The sequence below is a fragment of the Dendrobates tinctorius genome, unplaced genomic scaffold, assembly GCF_039654945.1.
Source record: "Dendrobates tinctorius isolate UK_male_01 unplaced genomic scaffold, ASM3965494v1 ptg000140l, whole genome shotgun sequence".
NCBI lineage: Eukaryota > Metazoa > Chordata > Amphibia > Anura > Dendrobatidae > Dendrobates > Dendrobates tinctorius.
In genome coordinates, this window is record NW_027361808.1 from 3,318,773 (window position 1) to 3,341,464 (window position 22,692).

Here is a 22,692-nt window from a genome sequence, read left to right on the forward strand (position 1 = left end):
TCCGCAGACTTCTTAGAGAAGATGTCCGCATACTGATGGTAAGGTTCAGGAAGCGTGGAGAGATCTGTAGGCAGCTCTGTAGATGCTACCTGAAGACTGTCCCTTAGACAACTTCCCTCGCAGTCCTTGCTCCAGCCCAGTATTCTCCCCGACGCCCAATCAATGTGAGGGGAGTGACAACGAAGCCAGGGAACCCAGAGGAGTACCTGATCGATGCCATGAGACATAATAAGCAAGGACAGGGTCTCCCGATGTGAGGGGGATATGGCGAGACCAAGTGGGACCGTCTGATGGGTCATTTGAGGAGGCAACGGTGCCCCATCCACCACCCTGATGGTCAGAGGTTGTGGGAGTAATACCAGGGGGATAGAGTGACTCTGGGCAAAATTCGAGGACATAAAGTTCCCCTCGGCCCCGGAGTCCAGAGTAACCTCTGCCTCCCAGGTGGAGGAACCATTATCCAGAGTACCCCGGAATACCGGCTTAGGCAAAAAGGGCTCCATCTGGAATTGGCCACCACCCACAACCATGGAACGGGGTCGTCCCTTTGGCCGCTGAGGACATGTGCCAGCCGAGTGGCCATAGTGTTGGCAGTGATAACAGCGCACAGAGCTCCGCACCTGACGTGGCTTAGTACCGGTGCGAGATACCTCCATGGGCTCGATGGAGGGAGGCTCCTGTGCGGAATGGCTCAGCGGTTTGGTAAAGGTGGGAGCCAGATTAATCTTACGTCTGGATTGAGTCCTCTCCAGCCCGCGCTCCGTGAACCGGAGATCAATATGGGTGGAGACGGAGATCAATTCTTCCAGAGTTGTGGGAATATCTCAGGTGGCTAGAGCATCCTTGACGTGCTCAGCTAGGCTTCTCCAGAACACTGGGACTAACACTTTGTCCGGCCACTCCAGTTCGGAAGCCAATGTCCGAAACCGGACAGCATAATGGCTAACCGAGAGTGACCCTTGTGTTAACGCTAACAATTGGAGAGCCGTATCGTGCGTGACCCGTAGTCCCAAGAAGACCTGCTTCAGAGCCGTGAGGAACTGAGCAGGCCCCTGAACCACGGGATCATCACGTTCCCACAACGGTGTGGCCCACTGCAATGCCCGGCCAGCTAACAAGGAGACAATAAAGCCCACCTTGGCCCGCTCTGTAGGAAACCGTGCAGCCAGCAACTCCAGGTGAATGGAGCACTGACTGACGAATCCCCTACAGGTGGCGCATTCACCCGAAAACTTATCAGGGAGCGGGAGGGAAGAGATTGTTGGCGAGGGCAAAAGTGTGGGCACACGTGAGATGGACTCAGCGACTGTCTGGGCGGCAGCTAGCGCAGCATTCGCAGCTGAGGTGGTGCTCTCGATAGCCGCCAACCTGCTCTTCAGCTGCCGAATGTAGCGCTGCAGCTGCTGCACGTCTGCCATTGTCAGCCAGACCCTGGCGCTAGTGTAATGTTAGGACGGCGGAACGCACCAAATATAAAATAACAGGAGGTGCGTTCGCCGCCCGGAGTCCACCGTGCGGTAGGTGACAAGACCGCTGCTGAACAATGGCAGATGCACCTAATCAATGAGGTACTGTGCTCGGGTTAACGTCACCCGAACGCTAAGGACGGCTCTGTTCTGGCACAGAGTCGCAAGAGACAATGTGATGCCGAAACGCGGCTCTGTTAATGTCACAGAGGCCTGCGTGTGGCGTCGCAACAGCGACCAAGAGTAGCTGCGGTTAGTGCAGCGCAGCGGCAGGTAAAGCCGCAGACGTCGGCGCTGAGACACGGGCGCCGACGGACGCTAGTGTAGGCGAGGATCACGTGGCGTGTAGCTTGCCACAAGCTGAGACTGACTATCCAACTCTCTGTCACCATTCGGAATATCCGAGGGAAGGGGTTTCATAATGCGTCAGTCACCAGTCCACACATCCATCACCATACACACACAGCATAATATGCTACACTAGCGCATCACCGAGCCGCCATGCGGGCTTTTTATAGCGATGCGCTTCCGGGACCTTCCATTAGCTTGGGAAGGACCAATCAGATCCGACGTTGGACCTGAGCATGTGACCCCTGCTCTCCAGTGAGAGGTCAAGTTGCGTGCATGCCCAGTAGCACGGCATGAGGACAGCCTCAGGAGCAGTTCCCTGCAGAGCAGGTTGCCCTGCTATTGCTGTACCAGAGGTGGCAGCAATATCCAGGCTGTCAGAGCGAGTCTGAGCAGCAAGCCTGGCTCGCCGTGTTTGCTGAGCAACACCCAGAGCGGTTGAGGAAGAATGGGAGACGGCAGGATGTCAGGCTCTGGACTCCCGCTGTGCAGTGCCAGGATCCGACGCCTAACAATAGAGTCACACACTTAGATAGCTTCAATTTGGCCATCATAACAGCCATTACACGGTACTGAGAGAGGAGCATGCATGTACACAGGTGTATGTAAAATTGTCAAGCTCGGTGTTTTTGTATACGGACTGACACACGCTGTCTCTCTCTAGTTTTGAATGCAATCAAACAGCAAATATACTAAACTGTTTGTAAGAAAAAGCTGAGGAGTTTGTCCGTTCTTACAGACCTACACCTTATAGTTTTGTCCGTTTTTCAGAGTCACACACTTAGATAGCTTCAATTTGGCCGTGATAACAGCCATTACACGATACTGTGTGAGGAGCATACACCGCTGTACGGTGTGTGAAAAAATGAATGCTCACTACCTCACCAGGACAAAACAATACAATTTGGATTGCTTTTAAAAAAGCAGTTTGAACACCAGTATGCACACAGCAATGCAGCTAGCCTTAAAAGGCAGGCTACTCACCACCAGCGCTGCTGCACAAAAGCAAAAATCTTCACCTTTGACTGCACAGTAACTACAGTGAAAAGCGCTAGCAGCAGAAGCAGTTTTTTTTTTCTTTTTGCCTTCCTAACGCTCTCCCTACAGAATCAGCAGCTGCAGCAGCTCTCCCTATTCTGAGATCAGCATGAGTAACATGGCGGTCAGCGTCCCCGCCCTTTTATACCCCCTGTGATGCCACACAAAGCAAGCCAATCACTTGCATGCCCTTCTCCAAGATGATGGTGACCGCTGCCTATGTCATCACGTTGCCCACAGTGTCCGTTCTTCCTGATTGGCTGAAAAAGGGCGCTAAAGCATCTTTTGAAATGCGACTTTGGTGCTAAAGTCGCTGACCTCGTGGCCGACCTCACGCTAAGGCCGGGTTGCGTTTCATGAAACCCGACTTTGGCGAAAGTCGGGGACTTTTGAATTTTTTCGACCCGTTTCGCTCAACACTAGCCGCGACGACTTCCATCCGGCTTATTACACCCGTTGCCAGTCCCTGCGGTTCCTTGGGAACACATTGCCATGGATTTCATCACGGACCTACCCCGTTCTTCTGGCTGTACAGTCATCCTGGTGGTGGTGGACCATTTCTCCAAGATGGCCCACTTCATTCCTCTGTCCGGTCTCCCCTCGGCTTCTTAGTTGGCCAAAGTCTTCATCCATCAGATCTTCAGACTCCATGGACTATCGCAACGTATTGTGTCTGACCGGGGGGGTTCAGTTCACCTCCAAGTTCTGGCGGGCACTTTGTAGGCTCATGAACGTTTCCCTCGACTTCTCCTCTGCCTACCATCCACAGTCCAACGGGCAGGTGGAGTGTACCAACAAGCTGTTGACTGGGTACCTATGCCATTTTTCCAACGCTCACCAGAGCAACTGGGTTGACCTACTTCCCTGGGAAGAGTTCGGCTATAACAACCATACTGGCGAGTCCTCGGCCAAGTCTCCATTTTTTATTGTGTTTGGCAGACATCCTGGGGTTCCCCATCCGGTAACCCCTGCCTCTGAGGTACCAGCAGCCAACGCCTTGTCCTCAGAATTTTCCAAGATCTGGACTGAGACCAACACGTCATTCAAGAGTGCCGCTGACCGGATGAAAAATTATGCCGACAAGAAGAGATTGGATTCCTCACCGTATCATACCGGGAACAAAGTCTGGCTCTCATCCAAATTTATCCGGTTGAAACTGCCCTCTTAGAAGTTGGGTTCGCGCTACAACGATCTGTTTGAAATCCTTGGATGTATCAATGAAGTCGCCTACAAATTGAGGTTGCCTGCTTCGCTCCGGGTCCCAATCACCTTCCACGTTTTTCTCCTGAAATCTGTGGTACTGAACCGTTTCCACCCCGTATCCGATCCTGTTCCTCAGCCGGTTGGTACCAATAATACCTTTGAGGTGAAGGATATCATCGCCATGAGAAAGGTTAGAGGTAGGACCTTTTTTCTTATTGACTGGAAGGACTTTGGTCCTGAGGAGAGGTCCTGGGAACCCCGGGAGAATATCAATGCTCCTCGCATTCTCAAGAGATTCTTTGCTAATCTCAGCTTAACGGAGGGGGTACTGTCATGCTGTCGCTGTATACTCACCCTGCCTCCGCTCACGCACTTCAACCCCCGTCATTTGGCAGCCGTGGCGGCCCCTTCTGACAGGTCTGCGGCCGACGGCATCTCTGCATGCAATGCTCATGCGCCGTAGACCACGCCTCCCTCCTGTCACTTGTGCTCTGGCGGTGCCCTGACCCAGAAGCACCATCGGACCAATGGCAGACCAGGCAGGGGTATATCATGCTGTCCTCCTTTGAGGGAGGTGCCTGATCGATGTGTTTGCTAGCACACTGGGCCCTGCTTCCTCATGTACTCTCTGCAGTACCGTAGTCCTGTCTCCCGTGTTCCTGCTCCGTCCTGCTGTCTATGCTCCAGTTCCGCGTTCCTACTCCAGTCCTGCCTCCCGTGTTCCTGCTCTGTCCTGCTATCTATGCTCCAGTCCCGCAGTCCTACTCCAGTCCTGCCTCCCGTGTTCCTGCTCCATCCCGCTGTCTATGCTCCAGTCCCACAGTCCTACTCCGATCCTGTCTCCAGTGATCCTGCTCTGTCCTGCTGTCTATGCTCCAGTCCCGCAGTCCTACTCTGGTCCTGTCTCCAGTGATCCCGCTTTGTCCTGCTATTCCTGGTCTGGCTCTGCAATCCTACTCTGGTCCTACCTCCTACAGTCTCGTGCTCCTACTCCAGTCTGTTCTGAGCCGCCCCTCTCGGTACCGGTTATCGTGGTAGCCGAACCCCTGAGTCTGCTCCTAACGATCCCTGTATAGGGGTCGGCTCCACCTGGCTGCTCGCCCGGGGCACCTTGGTGCCACGATCCAGAGGGTCCACTCCTGGAGATTTTCCTCACCTGACCAGCCATGGTAACAAATCCCCAAGTGCTTCACAGAAGTTTATAATGTAGAGCCGTAAAAATAAAAAATCTTATTTTTTTCACAAAAAGTGAAATTTTTGCCCCCAATTTTTTATTTTCCCATGGGTATCAGGAGAAATTGGACCCCAAGGATTGTTGTTCAAATTGTCCTGAGTATGCTGGTACCCCATATGTGCAGGTAAACCACTGTTTGGGCGCGTGGCAGAGCTCGGAAGGGAGGAGCACAGTATGACTTTTTCAATGCAAAATTGGCTGGAATTAAGATTGGACACCATGTCTTATTCGGAGAGCCCCTGATGTACCTAAACAGTGGATATCCCCCACAAGTGACACATATTGGAAACTAGACCCCCTAAGGCACTTACCTAGATGTGTGGTGAGCACTTTGAACCCTCAAGTGCTTCACAGGAGTTTATAATGTAGAGCCGTAAAAATAAAAAATCATTTTTTTTTTTTCACAAAAATATTTTTTCGCCCGAAATTTTTCATTTCCCCAAGGGTAACAGAAGAAATTAGACCCCAAAAGTTATTGTGCAAATTGTCCTAAGTACACTGATACCCCATATGTGCAGGTAAACCACTGGGCGCATGGCAGAGCTCAGATGGCAAGGAGCGCCAGATTTTACTGCTATGGTTTGCACGTGCCATGACCCACAGGGAGAGCCCATGAGGTGCCAAAACAGCAGAACACACCATAAATTACCCTATTTTATGAACTACACATCTCAATGAATTCATCTAGGGGCGAAGTGATCATATTGACACCAAAGGTGTGTCACAGAATTTTATACCATTGGGCAGTGAGGACAAAATAACTACATTTTTACCACCAAAATTTTGCTTTAGCGAAAGATTTAACATTTTCACACAAGAAGTGGGTAAAAATTGCTACCAAATTTGACCCACAATTTCTACTGAATGTGGCAATACCCCATATGTGGCTGTACAGTACTTATTAGCCATGCGGAGAGACTCAGGAGGAATGGAGCGCTATTTGCCTATTCAAGTGAATGGGTTTGTGCACATGTCAGTGTGTTTCCACGGACCGTGTGTCCATGGGCAAAACACACTGAAATTTCCCTTTTTTAATGTCAGCACGTGCCATAAAACATCCCACACAAGTGTATTCACATAACACACATTGATGTCATCCATGTGACAAACATCGACTCCGGTGAAGAAGCATTACAGTAAGCGCTGTTCCCCAATGCCAGGTGCTGAACACCGCTTTCATCATTCTCCCCTGTTCTGTCAGCGATCGGGGCGAGCAGGGGAGAATGATGAGAGTTACATTTAAGTAATAAAAGAGACAGCACGCGGTGGCTGATGGGACTATTACATCCATCAGCCTACACCTGCTGCTGCTAATAACAGTGACAGCAGGAGCGGCAGATGGGAGTATTCATATGCGGCTCCTGCGCTGTAAATAAATACGGTAATTAAAAAAAAGGCGTGGGTTCCCCCTTATTTTTGATAACCAGCCAGACAAAACTCCCAGCTGGGGGCTGCAGCCCTCAGCTGTCAGCTTCAGCATGGCTGGTTATCAAGAATAGAGGGGTCCCTATGCTGTTTTTTTTATTTATTAAATAAATAATTAAAAAAAAAAACAGTGTGGGGTCTCCCCCATTTTTGACATCCAGCCTTGCTAAAGCTCACAGCTGGGGGCTGGTATTTTCAGGCTGGTAAGGGGCCATGGATATTGACCCCCCCAGCCTAAAAATAGTAGCCTGTAGCCGCCCAGAAAAGGCAAAGTCTATTAGATGCGCCAATTCTGGCACTTTGCCAGACTCTTCTCACTTACCCTTTAGCAGTGGCAAGTGGGGTAATATTTGTGGGGTTGAAGTCACCTTTCAGGTGACATCAAGCCCTCGGCTTAGTAATGTAGAAGCGTCTATTAAGACACCCCCATTATTAATCCTATAGTTAAAAACAATATAATCACGGAAATAGCATTAAATTATGTACTCCTCCATCAATGAGGGCAAATATACCACTGTTCATACTGTATCATCACTGTTATGGTAACTGTGATAAAACACTCCGGTATCGCCTTTGCTGGGGTCAAAGGTCACGTGCATTCAGCATGAAACTCAGGCGCAGAGCTGGGATTCGGGTGTAACTGACCCTGGGTCAGGTTTATTAACGGTGAAAGCAATGCAAAAGGAAATAAAACATAAAACAAATCCTTGCCTGTCCGGCACTAACTAAACAATGGACAACCTAACTACCAACTGGCGGGCTTCTCCCGTCCAGCCAAACCACAGTTGCAGTGGGCACTGCTTCCACTCACGTGTGTCTCTCACACAGACAGGCTCTCTGTGTTCCCAGGCTGAGACCCTCACACAACCACCTTGCATCCTTTTATATCCACCTCCCTTTATCCATTAGTAAGCAGGTGCGATACTGACCAGACTAGGCCACATAGGAAAGGAATCTAGGCGAGATATACCTGCCCTCATCCACTATTCCCACATGATTCTCACATATCCCCACCCTCTGCTCAGACCACTCTGGTCGAGCAATGACACCCGCCAAACAGTGCACTCGGGACAGGGCATCTGCATTCCCCATCTGTACCCCTGGGCGGTGCTCCACCGTAAAAGTGTAGGCCTGCAGGGCAAGGAACCACCGGGTCACCCGGCTATTCCGTTCCTTGTTCAAGTGCATCCACTTGAGAGGGGCATGGTCAGTGATCAGCCTGAACTTTCAGCCCACCAGGTAATATTTGAGGGCCTCTAGAGCCCACTTAATGGCGAGGCACTCTTTTTCTACGACTGCATACCTTTGCTCGTGTTTATTCAGCTTCCTGCTGAGATAGAGGACTGGGTGTTCCACTCCGTCCCTCACTTGTGAGAGTACGGCCCCGATACCGGTATCAGAGGCATCCGTTTGTACCACAAACTCACTGCGGAAGTCCGGAGTCACCAGTACGGGCTGAGAGCAAAGTGCCCGTTTTAGGCTATGGAAGGCTTCTTCAGCTGCTAAACTCCATTTAATCATGACGGAGTCTTTCCCTTTTGTAAGATCCGTCAGGGGGGTAGCGATGGCTGCAAAATTGGGTATGAACCGGCGATAATAACCGGCGATCCCCAGGAAGGCTTGCACCTGCTTCTTGTTGACAGGTTGTGGCCAGTCCTGAACCGCCTGAATCTTATCAACCTGGGGTTTAACAACACCCCTCCCAATTACATACCCCAAATACCGGGCTTCTTCTAGCCCGATGTGACATTTCTTGGGGTTAGCGGTTAGACCTGCCTCCCACAGGTCGTCAATCACAGCTTGTACTTTCTGGAGATGAGTCTCCCAGTCCAAGCTGTAAATGACAATGTCATCCAAATAGGCCGAAGCGTACCGCCTATGTGGCCTCAAGACTCGATCCATCAGTCTCTGGAAGGTCGCCGGTGCCCCGTGCAGTCCAAACGGCATATACGCATACTGAAATAAACCTTCCGGCGTAGCAAATGCCGTCTTTTCTCTGGCAGCCTCAGCCAGAGGGAACTGCCAATACCCCTTTGTTAGATCTAGGGTCGTAATATACCGGGCTTTTCCTAACCGATCTATTAACTCGTCGACCCGGGGCATAGGATAGGCATCAAATTTTGAGACCACATTCAGTTTCCTGAAGTCATTGCAGAACCGGATGGTGCCGTCCGGTTTAGGAATTAGCACAGTCGGGCTGGATCACGCACTATGCGATTCCTCAATGACTCCTAACTCTAACATTGCCTTCACTTCTCGGGAAACAGCTTCACGGTGCGCTTCCGGGATTCGGTAGGGCTTTACGTGAACTGTGACACCAGGTTCCGTTACGATGTCATGTTTCATTAGCATAGTCTGCCCGGGTATATCTGAGAAAAACTTTTGGTTGTGAAGTAGAAACTGCCTGACCTCAGTCTTTTGCCGCTCCGAGAGAGTCTCTGCAACCCGTACCTCCGGTACGGTATGCGAGCAGACAGGACGGGCCAGCTCCGCTGACAAGGCAGACCGATCCTTCCAGGGCTTTATCAGATTTACATGATAAATCTGTTCAGGTTTCCGTTTACCTGCCTGGTATACTTTGTAGTTTACTTCACCAACTCTCTCCTTGATCTCAAAGGGGCCCTGCCACTTTGCCAGGAACTTACTGTCCACCGTGGGGACCAGGATCAACACCCTATCTCCGGGTGCAAATGTACGGATCTTGGCGCCCCTATCATAGATTCTTTTTTGGGCTCCTTGAGCCTGTATCATGTGTTCTTTGACGATAGGCATAACAGCCGCAATACGGTCCTGCATTTGTGTGACGTGATCTATCACTGTTTTAAACGGTGTGACCTGACCCTCCCAGGTTTCTTTTGCAACGTCTAACAGTCCGCGAGGACGTCGGGCGTACAACAACTCGAAAGGCGAGAATCCTGTGGAAGACCGGGGTACTTCCCTGATGGAAAAAAGCAAATACGGAAGTAAATAGTCCCAGTTCTTCCCATCCTTGTCTATCACCTTCCTCAGCATCTGCTTCAGAGTTTTATTGAACCGTTCAACCAACCCGTCTGTTTGAGGGTGATACACGGATGTGCGTAACGTTTCGATTTGTAACAATCGGCAGAGCTCCTTCATTATCCTGGACATAAAGGGGGTCCCCTGGTCGGTGAGTATCTGTTTTGGTATACCGACCCGACTAAACACATGCACCAGTTCCTTGGCAATCGTCTTGGTGGCCGTGTTACGCAAAGGGATGGCCTCCGGGTAACGAGTGGCATAATCCAAGATGACCAGGATATGTTGGTATCCACGTGCAGACCGTGGAAGGGGCCCAACTAAATCCATTCCAATCCTCTCAAACGGGACTTCAATAATAGGTAGGGGTACCAAAGGGCTACAGAACCGGGGCTTAGGTGCAGAGGCTTGGCAGTCAGGACAAGACTCACAATATACATGAATATCGTGATGCCTGCCTGGCCAAACAAAACAGTGTAATATCCTTTCGGTGGTTTTCTGGACTCCCAGGTGACCTCCCATCACATGTCCGTGGGCCAGGTCCAGCACCTGCCGCCGGTAGGGTTTTGGCACGACTAATAGTTGCACCGTATCTTCCCCCTTTTTCTCTATCTGATAGAGTAAATCATTCTCCAGAACCATGTAAGGATATGCCAGCCTAGAGCCAGGTTCTACAGGTACCCCATTTATCACTTTTACATTTGTCCTAGCCTGAGAAAGGGTAGGATCCTTTATTTGCTCGCTTTGGAAGTCATCTTTCTGAACTTCTAAGTCCGGCAAACGGGGAGGTGGATGGCTGTCAGCCTCCTCCTCTTCCCCGGTCTCCTCCGTATCACCCGCCATGACTGAAAACGGGAACTGCAGGTCATTTCCCGCAGACTCTTCCCCCGAGTCTTCCGGGGAGACCTCTTCCCGGGGTTCGGGACCCACACGCGCCCTGGGAGAAGAATCATGTACACTATTACCCGAAGGCATCAACTGATTCTCCCACAATTGCCAGAAGTGGGGAAAATCCCGGCCCAGGATAACATCATGCAAAAACGCAGGGACGAGTCCCACTTTATGTTGCACAGACCCATAGGAAGTTGTAATGCATATGACCGTGGTGAGGTACGAACAGGTGTCTCCATGCACACACGTTACAGAAAATTTGTCTGCTGGTCCAGTCGGGGCTGACACCAGACTGGCCTTCACCAGAGTCACCACACTTCCCGAGTCTAACAATGCCAACACATTTTTGCCATCAACAGTTAAATCACACAAGTGTTTTTCCACATCCTTTTGACCGGCATTCACACTCACTACCCGTGCAACCATAGACATGTGGTTTTTAGAGTCTGTGACGTCGCACTGCATGGGTTCAGTAGTGACCGGACAGTTCGCAGCAATATGTCCCATCTCTTGGCAGCGGAAACACCTAACGGGCCCCTTGCTTAGACCATAGTTCGTTACTCTCGGCCTCGCAGGGCGGGCAGTCCCGTTTTCCTCCCCCACGGTCTTAGGGATTTTTCCATCTCCCCTACTCCCTGGAACAGTCTTACGGGTTCCACGTGGAGATGATGAAGAACGAGGTGGGGTAGCGTCGTCTCGGAGTCCTTCCGCCACGGAGTAACGTTCAACCAGATCCACCAGTTGATCTGCCATCGTAGGATTTCCATGGCTTACCACTTCCTCAGGGCTGGCGGTAGAGCTCTCAGGTACTTGTCCATGACGACTCTCTGGATTATCTCTGGCGCTGTCAGCACCTCGGGTTGTAGCCACTTCTTCGTCACGTGGATCAGGTCGAACATCTGTGACCGCGGTGGTTTATCCGGCTGATAAGTCCATTGATGCACTCTCTGTGCACGGACAGCGGTCGTCACTCCCAGCCGGGCCAAGATCTCAGCTTTCAGTTTGTCAAAGTCCTGCGCAGCTTCAGGCTCTAAGTCATAATAAGCCTTTTGGGCCTCACTGGAAAGAAACGGGGCAATCAGGCCGGCCCATCTTGCCTTCGGCCATTTTTCTCGCAACGCAGTCCGTTCAAACGTAGTCAGGTATGCCTCGACGTCATCTTCTGTTGTCATCTTCTGCCAGTACTGACTCACGTGAATCACTCTCGACTCGGCTTCCAGGTTAACCTCAGGTAAGCTTGCCAAGCGCTGCGCCACCTGCTGGAGAAGCGAACGATCGGTAACTGTCATGTCCACCAACTCCTTCAGCTGGGCCATCATCACCCGATTAGCTTCTTGCTGGACGGCGGTGGACTGTACCAGCACTTTCACCACGTCCTCCATGCTCATGCTTGCAACGTGATGCCCGCATTCTCCACCACAATGTGATAAAACACTCCGGTATCGCCTTTGCTGGGGTCAAAGGTCACGTGCATTCAGCATGAAACTCAGGCGCAGAGCTGGGATTCGGGTGTAACTGACCCTGGGTCAGGTTTATTAAAGGTGAAAGCAATGCAAAAGGAAATAAAACATAAAACAAATCCTTGCCTGTCCGGCACTAACTAAACAATGGACAACCTAACTACCAACTGGCGGGCTTCTCCCGTCCAGCCAAACCACAGTTGCAGTGGGCACTGCTTCCACTCACGTGTGTCTCTCACACAGACAGGCTCTCTGTGTTCCCAGGCTGAGACCCTCACACAACCACCTTGCATCCTTTTATATCCACCTCCCATTATCCATTAGTAAGCAGGTGCGATACTGACCAGACTAGGCCACATAGGAAAGGAATCTAGGCGAGATATACCTGCCCTCATCCACTATTCCCACATGATTCTCACATAACCAATAATTGAAAAAATGGTACCAAAGAATGGTATAATGTAAATAAAAGTATATCCTTTATTATAAATGCAATTAAAAACAATGACAAACACAAGGTGCTAGACCAAGTAAGAGTGACTACAATACCATTGGTTCCCCCACAAAACAAGCCCACCGATGTAATGAGCACAATGGAACAAAGTATAAAATACAGCGTAGGAATAAACCATACAAAAACACCAAATAAGAAGGCAAGCAATCCAATAATCAGTATTGGTGGAAACACACTGAAATACCCTGCTATGTAATATAAACCGCCCAATAGGGCATATTACAGTGAATAGCTAGGAAGATGAGTGTCCTAATGTATCACCAAAGAATGAAACCACTTGCCATAGGAATGTGCTAGGCAATTTCAAAATGACAAAATTTTTATGCCAAAAACATGTGAAACATACCGGTGTAATGGCTGGTGAGGGTCCCCAAACGTCCATCTGCCCTCACGTGCATTTCACTCAGCTTCTTTCACTGTTCTGGTTGCTCTTCTTTGAACTTGCTCCAGTTTGTTTATGTCTTTTTTAAACCGTGGTGGACACAGTATTCCAGATGAGGTCTGACCAAAGGGGAGTAGAGGTGTCTGTGTTTATTTACAATACAACTATAGGATTAGTAATGGATGGGTGTTTTATAGACCTCTCCATTACAAAGCCATGGGCTTGATGTCAACTGAAACCCAACTGAATCCCATCATAGATGTGCCTTTTCTGGGCAGCAGCGGGCTGCAATATTTAAGACTGGGAGGTCAATATCCATGTCCCCTTACCAGCCTGAGAATACCAACCCCCAGTGGTCTGCTTTGCAAAGCAGGTTGTCAAAACTAGGGGGACCCCACACAGCTTTTTTAATTATTTATTTAAATAATGAAAAAAACAGCGTGGGGTTCCCTCTAATCTTGATAACCAGCCTTGCTGAAGCTGACAGCTGAGGGTTGCAGCCCCAGCTGTGAGTTTTGTCTGGCTGGTTATCAAAAATAGGGGGAAACTCACGGCATTTTTTAAATTACCGTATTTATTTACTGCTCGGGAGCGGCAGATGAATACTCCCATCCGCTACTCCTACTGTCAATGTTATTAGCAACAGCAGGGGTAGGCTGATAAGACTAATAGTCCCATCAGCCACAGCGTGCTGTCTCTTTTATTACTTAAATGTAACTCTCATCATTCTCCCCTGCTTGAGCCGATCGCCGGCAGAGCAGGGGAGAATGATGAGAGCTGTGTTCAGCACCTGGTGCCGGGGAGCAGCGCTTACTGTAACTCTTGTTCCCTGGCGCCCATCCTTTATGTACTGATGCAGCAAATGCATGCCACACGTGTGCAGCAAGTATTACACACACGGACACTGACATCTCCGGTACCGGAAACATCAGCAAGCGTGAGAGAGGCCTTACAGTGGATTTTTATGTTTAGCTGCTGTCACACGCTAAAAGACGCTTTTTATTGCAAAAAAATAGTTTTTGCATCACCACATTTTGAGAGCTTTACTTTTTCCTTTTTTTGGCCCACAGAGTCATGTGAGGTCTTGTGTCACACAGTGGGGTCTCCGATCCAAAGGCAAATGAGCTATCAGCCCTGCGCCGGCTCCCGGAATGCTGCAATCTTGTTTGATAGCAGTATTTTAAGCGGTTAAAGTGCCAGGAGCGGTCTGTGACCGCTCCTGGCACATAGTGCCGGGTGTCAGCTGTGAGAATCAGGTGACACCGGGCTGCAATTGGCCTCGCCCCCCCCAGAGCGCTGCCGATGACGTAATGATCTGTCCATGGTCAAATTGGTCCAAGTCACATGGATGGATTATTACATTGGATGTCTGAAAGGGGTTAAAGGTAAAAATTCTAAGAAACATTTTTTCTTTCATAATTACATGTATACAACGCAAAATAAAAATAAAACAATAAGAAAATTATACCTTCCCTTTAGCATATGTGTAACGCCGGTGTGTTTGTACTTTGCTTCCCTGGCGTTACTCTGCATGTCTGCATTAACCCTTTGCTACTCTCCTCCTAATTAGCAGGGATACTGTTGTCTGTTACAGTTATGGATGCTGCTCAGTTCCCTGCCCCGCTGCGTAGCCTTACATGCCTGCAAGGCTCCGCTGCTTTGCAAGACCACCCACTGGTGTGGTCGCTGGCTGCTGCTGTGGAAGGCTATCCATGGGTATAGGTCCTCTGCATTATGTATGGCTTACCACTAGATTTGAGGTCTAAGGGGTAAGGTTTCTCCTCGTGGAGAGTGACATACCAGCTCTGGCTTGTCAAGATAAGGAGGCTTATTCGCCGTGCAATGCTCCTCTGGGAAATTTAATATGCAAATTGCCTTTTCAGAGAGAAAGAGGACTTTTACTCTACAGCGCCACCTAAAGGTAATAGCAATCCTACAAGTCACAATCAACCCTTTAACGAGTCTTGTAATATGATTTAGGATAAAACTCGTTAAAGGATTGATTGTGACTTGTAGGATCGCTACTACCAATAGGTGGCGCTGTAGAGTAAAAGTCCTCTTTCTCTCTGAAGAGGCAATTTGCATATTAAATTTCCCAGAGGAGCATTGCACGGCGAATAAGCCTCCTTACCTTGATAACCTAGAGCTGGTATGTCACTCTCCACAAGGAGAAACCTTACCCCTTAGACCTCAGTCCAGAGCCTCTCACCTAGCCAAATCAGATCTCATACTTTGCACTGACGAGAGCCAATAGCTCGAAACACCGTGTCTGCAAATTGAGATTCTGATTTGGCTTTTATCCTAAGTCATATTACAAGACTCGTTAAAGGGTTGATTGTGACTTGTAGGATCGCTACTACCAATAGGTGGCGCTGTAGAGTAAAAGTCCTCTTTCTCTCTGAAGAGGCAATTTGAACACTAGATGACATTCATCCACTTAATGCCGACTTTTATTTCCCATTGACTTGCATTGGGGTCGGGTTTCGGACGAAACTCCGACTTTTTTTTGGCCTAGTCAAACCAGTTTCATCCGACTCAAATTTTGTTTCATTCGGGTTTCACGAAACCCGATCCGACCAAAGTCGCTCAACTCTACTTACCACGTGTGTTCAGGCTTGCAGCTCTCACTAGGTGTCCTCTGCAATGCTGATTTCTGTTTGGCCTTGCTTAGGGTGCGCGGCCACATCTCCCCTGCTTTTATGAGGAATGGGTGTGTGCTACAATTGCTGCTCCTGCCTATCGCTGTGAGGCAGCTGCGATATAAAAGTACCCTGGACTGTGGGGCGTTGACAGAGCTTCGCATTGAGTTCCTGAACCTAGCCATGTGAGTGTGTGTTCAGCTCCTGCTCTGATTCTGATCAGTTCTGGGGGAGCTGTTGCTCTTTGTCCCTGTGTGAACTGTGTCTTGCCACCTGCCAGGAGGCAGAATATCTTGGCCCTTGTTCCTGTCCGCCCTACCAGGAGGCAGAATATCCTGGCACTTGTTCCTGTCCGCCTTCCCAGGAGGCAGAATATCCTGGTCCCTGTGTTAATTATTGGAGTCTTGCCTTGTACTTGTTTCCTGTTGAGTCTTGTTTCCTGAATCCTTGATCCTGGATCTATCCCTGCACCTGGCTCTGTCTGAATTAGAGATGAGGGACTTTGCTTTTTTTAGGGTCAAGTCGGGTTTCATGAAACCCGACTTTCGCAAAAGTCAGGTCGAACGAAATTGGCCGACTATAGGGAAAAGTCGGAGGCCGACTGAAACGCGAAACCTAATGCAAGTCAATGGGGAAGCAAAGTCAGCAGGGAGTGGAGGACAGTAAACACACCTACAGTGCCCATTTCAATGCCAAAAATATCAATTCTTATTACTGAAGCTTGTCAACCTTAATTTACTTCATAATAATAGTTACGCATTGAAAACTGGGGGTTATTTGGCTAAAGTTGTGGGGGGGGGAGGGCTGGCTCCAGGTTTTCGTGTGCCCTGGGCCAAAGTGTGTCAGTGCGCCCCTTTAACACATACCAGAACTCATGATGCTCCGATACGCCACAGAAATATAGGTATAGTACATTGACAAATACTTCACTGCTTACAAGACATGACTGATCTATTTTAAATTGCACAATACCTTAAAAAAAAGGACAGTATATTACTCCATACAGTATTATGGCCACCACATTGTGCGCCATACAGAATAATGAGCCCCATATATTTCTCAATACAGAATAATTGGTCACATATAATGTTCCATACAGTATATGATGAGCTCCACATAATGCTCCAGTACATGATGGGCCTCATGGATGATGCTCCAGTGTATGATGGGCCCTAATAATGCTCCATTTATAATGGGCTCCATTTCTAATTCTCCAGTGTATAATGGGCCCCGTAAATACTGCTCCTGTGTCTGATGTCCCCCATTTGGAATGCTCCAGTATATGATGTGCCTTATGGATGATGCTCCAGTGTATGATGGGGCCAATTATCTATTGAGCATTATTTGGGCCCATTTCTAATGCTCCAGTGTATAATGTGCCCTATAGATGCTGCTCCAGTGTCTGATCTGCCCCATTTAAAATGCTCCAGTATATGATGGGCCTCATGGATGATGCTCCAGTGTATGATGGGCCCTAATAATGCTCCATATATAATGGGCTCCGTTTCTAATGCTCCACTGTACTGTATAATGTGCACCATAGCTGCTGCTCCAGTGTCTGATCTGCCCCACTTATAATGTTCCAGTATATGATGGGCCTCATGGATGATGCTCCAGTGTATGATGGGCCCTAATAATGCTCTACATATAATGGGCTCCATTTCGGATGCTCTACTGTATAATGAGCCCAGTAAAAGCTGCTCCAGTGACTGATGTCCCCAATCGGGAATGTTCCAGTATATGATGGGCCTCATGGATGATGCTCTAGTGTATGATTGGCCCTAATAATGCTCCATATATAATGGGCCCCATTTCTAATGCTCCACTGTATAATGGGCCCCATAATTGCTGCTCCAGTGTCTCCTGTCCCCCATTTGGAATGCTCCAGTATATGATGGGCCCCATTTTTAATTAACCCAGGCATGGTATGTGAAAAGAGCTCAATGGAGTAATCTGAAGTGTGTGCTGCCACATCCTTCACTTTTGGTGTGGATGAAGGACACATGGAAAGGGTTGCTCCTGACCAGAAGCCTGCACTGACAACTCAGTGCTTCCATTTTTTTAAACTTCAGAAGAGGAGGCGATAGAGCTAGAGGCTGTTTCAGCAATGTAAGCCAAAAGCAGTTCCTGATGCTCCTGCTTTAAAAGCAGTCTACCTACTCCCAGAAAAGGGAGCCTTACAGGCCTTCCAGAGCTACACCATGATGCAGGCTCAACACCTCCTGCCTTAGCTGATATTGTGTTTTTGGCACTACCAGCAGATGCACCACCACCACCACCATCAGTACCAGGTGGCCGCCCACGCACAAGTCCACGTCCTCTTCCACCATACTTCCTCATGTTTTGGAAAATGGACCCAAAATACCAGCAGATATATGGTACTGTATCAGAAGCGTACAGCTGTATACATTCTAAGGATAACAGTAAATCTCAGTATATATTTCATGAGTCATACAAAGACACTCACAGGCTCAGTATGGATTACACAATAAAATAAAAAGTTGAAAAAGGGTACTGTATCACCATATACAAGGTATATATATTATAGTGTAAACATTATGAATCTCCGTATATATTTTAGGAGACAGACACAAACGCTCTCAGGCCCAGTATGGACTATACAAGAATATGAAAAGCTGTAAATGGGTAATGTAACACAAGCGTACAGCTGTATACAGTGTTGGGGTAATCTTAAAGCTCCAAATATATTTCCGGAGTAACAGACAGACGTTCACAGGCTCATTATGGATCACACCAGAATCTAAATAGCAAAAAAGGTTACTGTATCAGAAGCGTACAGCTGTGTACAGTGTTTACCAACTTTGAAATCTCGGTATATATTTCCGGAGTCACTCTCAGATGCTTACCCAGTATGGATTTGACCGTAATACTAAATGTCGAACAAAGGTACTGTATAACAAGATACAAGCTGTATCGAGTATAGGGTAAAATTGGTATCTCCGATTCACAGTATATATAGAAGGCGTAAACAACACATGCTCACTCATGGATGATACCGTAATAAAAATTTTGAAAAAAGGTACTTTATCAGCACATACCAGGTGTATCCAGTCTCAGGGTAATTGTAAATTTCCATCTATACTTCCGGAGTCAGACACAGACACTCACATGCTCACTATGTATTACACCAGAATTTAAAAAGTAGAAAAAGGGAAAGGTGTTCAAAGCATACAACAGTATACAGTGTTGTGGTACTTTTAAATCTTCGTATATATTTCAATCTCAGTAAGCCAGTCCAGACTCTCCGCTACTGGAAACTACATGGATACAAGTACAGATGGAAAGTCAAGTGTTAGCTGAAATTTGGGAATTACTCATCGTGGGAAAACCTCCAGGTAGATTTTGCAGAGGCGATGCAGACCCTCAATTACTGCATCTGTGGAGACAGCGAAAACGGTTCTTTGTGAAGAAAGGATTGCTTTATCGCAGTAGCGTGGATCACATCACCGTTACTCGTCTCCATCAAACTGTGATCACAGGGAGAGATGTAGACATGGTCCTCACTGCATATCATGATGTGTCCGGCCATTTTGGAGTGCAAAAGACAGAAGCCACAGGCCGTAGGCGATTCTATTGGATTGGCATGAGAAATGGTGGCAGGAATGTCACACGTCTGTGACTATGACAACTATGAAAGGTGATCATAAACCACCACTGCATCCGCTTGTAAGTTGACATCCATTACAAATGGTAGCCTTTGATCATCTGAAGGTAGAGGCCAGCAGGACAGGCCATAGCTATATCTTAACCATCATTGATCAATTCACCAAATTTCTAGTGGCCGTCCCTGTGAAGGATTTAACTGGCCAGACTAAACAGCGGTGGAGCAAGGAGATGTAAGTATTGCAACTTGCAAGTGCTGTGGCCATGACCAAGCAGGGGGGGCACACTCGTGGGTGACGGTACTGGCACAGGGCCCCTCATAGTACGCTGGTGTGTCTGACGGCAAGTGGGCTCCCCCCATCAGAGACACTGTATTGTACTATGAGGGGCCCTGTGCCATTGCCGTTGGCCATCAGTGGGCCCATCCACCTGTTCAGAGCAACGGCACTTGCCTGGGTGCGCCAGGTGTTGACCCGAGCCATTGGGGGGGGCAGCCCACTTAGGAAAGTTTAAAAAATGGCATATGTTGATGTGTTGGCTGGACATTCAGCTGCTGCAAATGGCGGAATTGGGCAAGTCTGAGGAAGAGGAGGACAAAAGCGAGGCAGTTTTCTGGCAACCTATGTGTCATCAGGGGAAGGTGGGACAAAATCCTTTGAATACCATGCATGGTTCATTTTAATGAAGGTTAAATCATCAACATTTTGGGTCGACAGACGGGTCCTTTTTTCTGTCAGGATTGATCCAGCAGCACTGAAGACTCTTTCAGATAACACACTAGCAGGAGGGCAAGCGAGCTCCTGTAAGGCATAGTGTGCCAATTCAGGCCAGGTGTCAAGCTTACTGGCCCAATAGTCAAAGGGGAATGACCGGTGAGGGAGAACATCGATATGGGAGGAGAAGTAGTTTGCTGCCATAGCTGACAACTCCTGTCTCCTGTCACTTGCAATCGATGCAGTATTAGCAGTCGTGTGAGCAGTACTTGAGAGATCATTCCACAACATGGTCATTAAACCCCTGTCTCCAACGCCACTTCGGCTGTGTGCACCACGAATACCTCTTCAATTGTGCCCACTACGGCTCGTGGGAGAACCAGCACCGCTGCTGTGTGCTGGGAAAGCCTCAAACAAATGGTTTACCTGAGTTGCTTGTTTGTAAGCCAATATTAGGTCAAGGTTCTCCTGTGGCATGATGTTGTGTAATATGCCTTTGTAGTGTGGATTGAGGATGCTGGCCAGCCAGTAGTCGTCATCCTTCATCGTTTTGGCAATGCAGGGGTCCCTTTTTAGGATCCGCAAGGCATAATCGCACCTGTGGACCAATGTTCCAGGTGCCAATAATGCACTGCCACTGCTGGGTGGAGGAGCACTTTCTGGCAAATCCACATCCCTACAGTCATGCACAAACACTGTACCTGACCTTGGAACACCAACATTTTCTCTTTCCCCCTGAGAAGCATACTCCTCACCAAAATAATCATCCCCCTCCTCCTCCTCTTCCTCTTCTTCCTCCACCTCGTCCAGGACAGTTCCCTGACCAGACAATGGCTGACTGTCAGCAAGGCTTCCCTCCTCCTCCTCCTCCTGTTCATCCTCTGCAGACGCCAGATCCTTAATGTGCGTCAAACTTTGCATGAGCAGATACATAAGTCGGATGCTCATGCTTATGATGGCATCATCTGTGCTTACCAGCTGTGTGCATTCCTCAAAACACTGAAGGACTTTACAGAGGTCTTTCAGCTTTGACCACTGCACACCCAACAATTCCATGTCTTCCCTCAAAGTGCCTGCCCGTGTATCCTCCCACAAATGCATTACAGCCTGCCTCTGTTCGCACAGCCTCTCAACCATATGCAGGGTGGAGTTCCAGCTTGTTGCAACGTCTATGATTAGGCGGTGCTTGGGGAGGTGGAGCAATCGCTGCAGTTTCTGCATACAACTGGTGTGGACGTTTGAGCGACGGATGTGCGAGCACAGTCTTCGCACCTTATGGAGCAGCGATGTTAACACTGAATAATTATTAAGGAAGCACTGCACCACCAGGTTCAAAGTGTGAGCCAGGCAAGGTATGTGTGTGCTTTTGCACAGGCTATGGCTGCCACAAAATTACAGCCGTTACCACTGACTACCTTGACCTGGCTCAAGATCTAGACTGCCCAGCCATGACTCAGTTTGTCGCTGCAAGTAGTCGGCCAGTACCTCCGCGGTGTATCTGTTGTCGCCCAAAGACATCATCTTTAACACAGCCTGCTGATGCTTACCACTAGCTGTTCGATAGTGGGACACCTCGTGTGCAACACTGCCAGCTGCGGATGGAGTGCTCATGCGACTACTCTCTGTGGATGAGCTTTCGCTTATGGAGGAGGAGGATCGAAAGCCTACAGCCAACTGTTTCCTATACCATTGGCTAGGCAGCACTGTTCCACTGCCGCTGTTCCCTGTGAAGCCTGCATCCACCACATTAACCCAGTGCGCAGTGATGGACACGTAACGGCCCTGGCCATGCCTACTTGACCATGCATCTGTTGTGAGGTGCACCTCACAGTGGAACTCACTGATTGCTTGAGTGCATGGATAATGCTGTCTTTCACATGCAGGTGGAGGGCTGGGATGGCTTTTTGAGAAAAGAAGTTCCAACTGGGTAGGTCATAGCATGGGACTGCGTAGGCTATGAGCTATTGGAAAGCTTCGCTTTCAACCAAGCAGTAGGGCATCATCTAGAATGAGATTAGTTTGGCAATGTAGGCGTTCAAACACAGTGTACGTGGATGAGAGGATGAGTACTTTCTTGTCCTACTCAGAGTGTCTGGTAGGGTGAGCTGGACTGGAGAGCTGCATATGGGGGAAGTAGCATGGACCGGACGGAGTGATGGTATTGTTGGTGATGGCCTAGATTCAGTGTTGTGTTGCAAAACCATTGTGATTCCCTGAGTGCTTTGGCCTTGCGACGACACCTCAACATTTAGTGCTGGTGGTGTGCTTAACGGTGGCGGTGGTCTTACAGTGGGGGAAGCGATGGAGCATTGCTGGCTACCTTGAGTCGGAGCAGGTGCACATGTGCTACCTGAGGTTTTGTAGTCTGTCCACGCTTGCAAGTGCATGCTGATTAAATGTCTAAGCATGCAACTGGTATTCAAAGTTGTTTACCTCAGCTAAAGGTCCTTCTGCACTTCTTACAGGTAACCTTTGCCTCATCAGTAGGATTTTGGACAAAGAAGTGCCACACTGCACTCTTCCTACTCTTCCTACTATGGTATACATTTTCTTGCCTTGCACGCTGTGCTAAGTTGACCATCTGGCCAAGCTGTCCTGCAACCCTTTTAGTTTTGGTCCACGTTTTTGGACAGCTACGGGCCTGCCAGATAACCGCAGCTGCGATGTCAATGCCTGCTGCGGATCCTTCTCCTTATCTGAACTATTGCCAGCGCCACCCTCCTCCCCCAATGGATGCCAATCCGGGTCAAGAACTGGG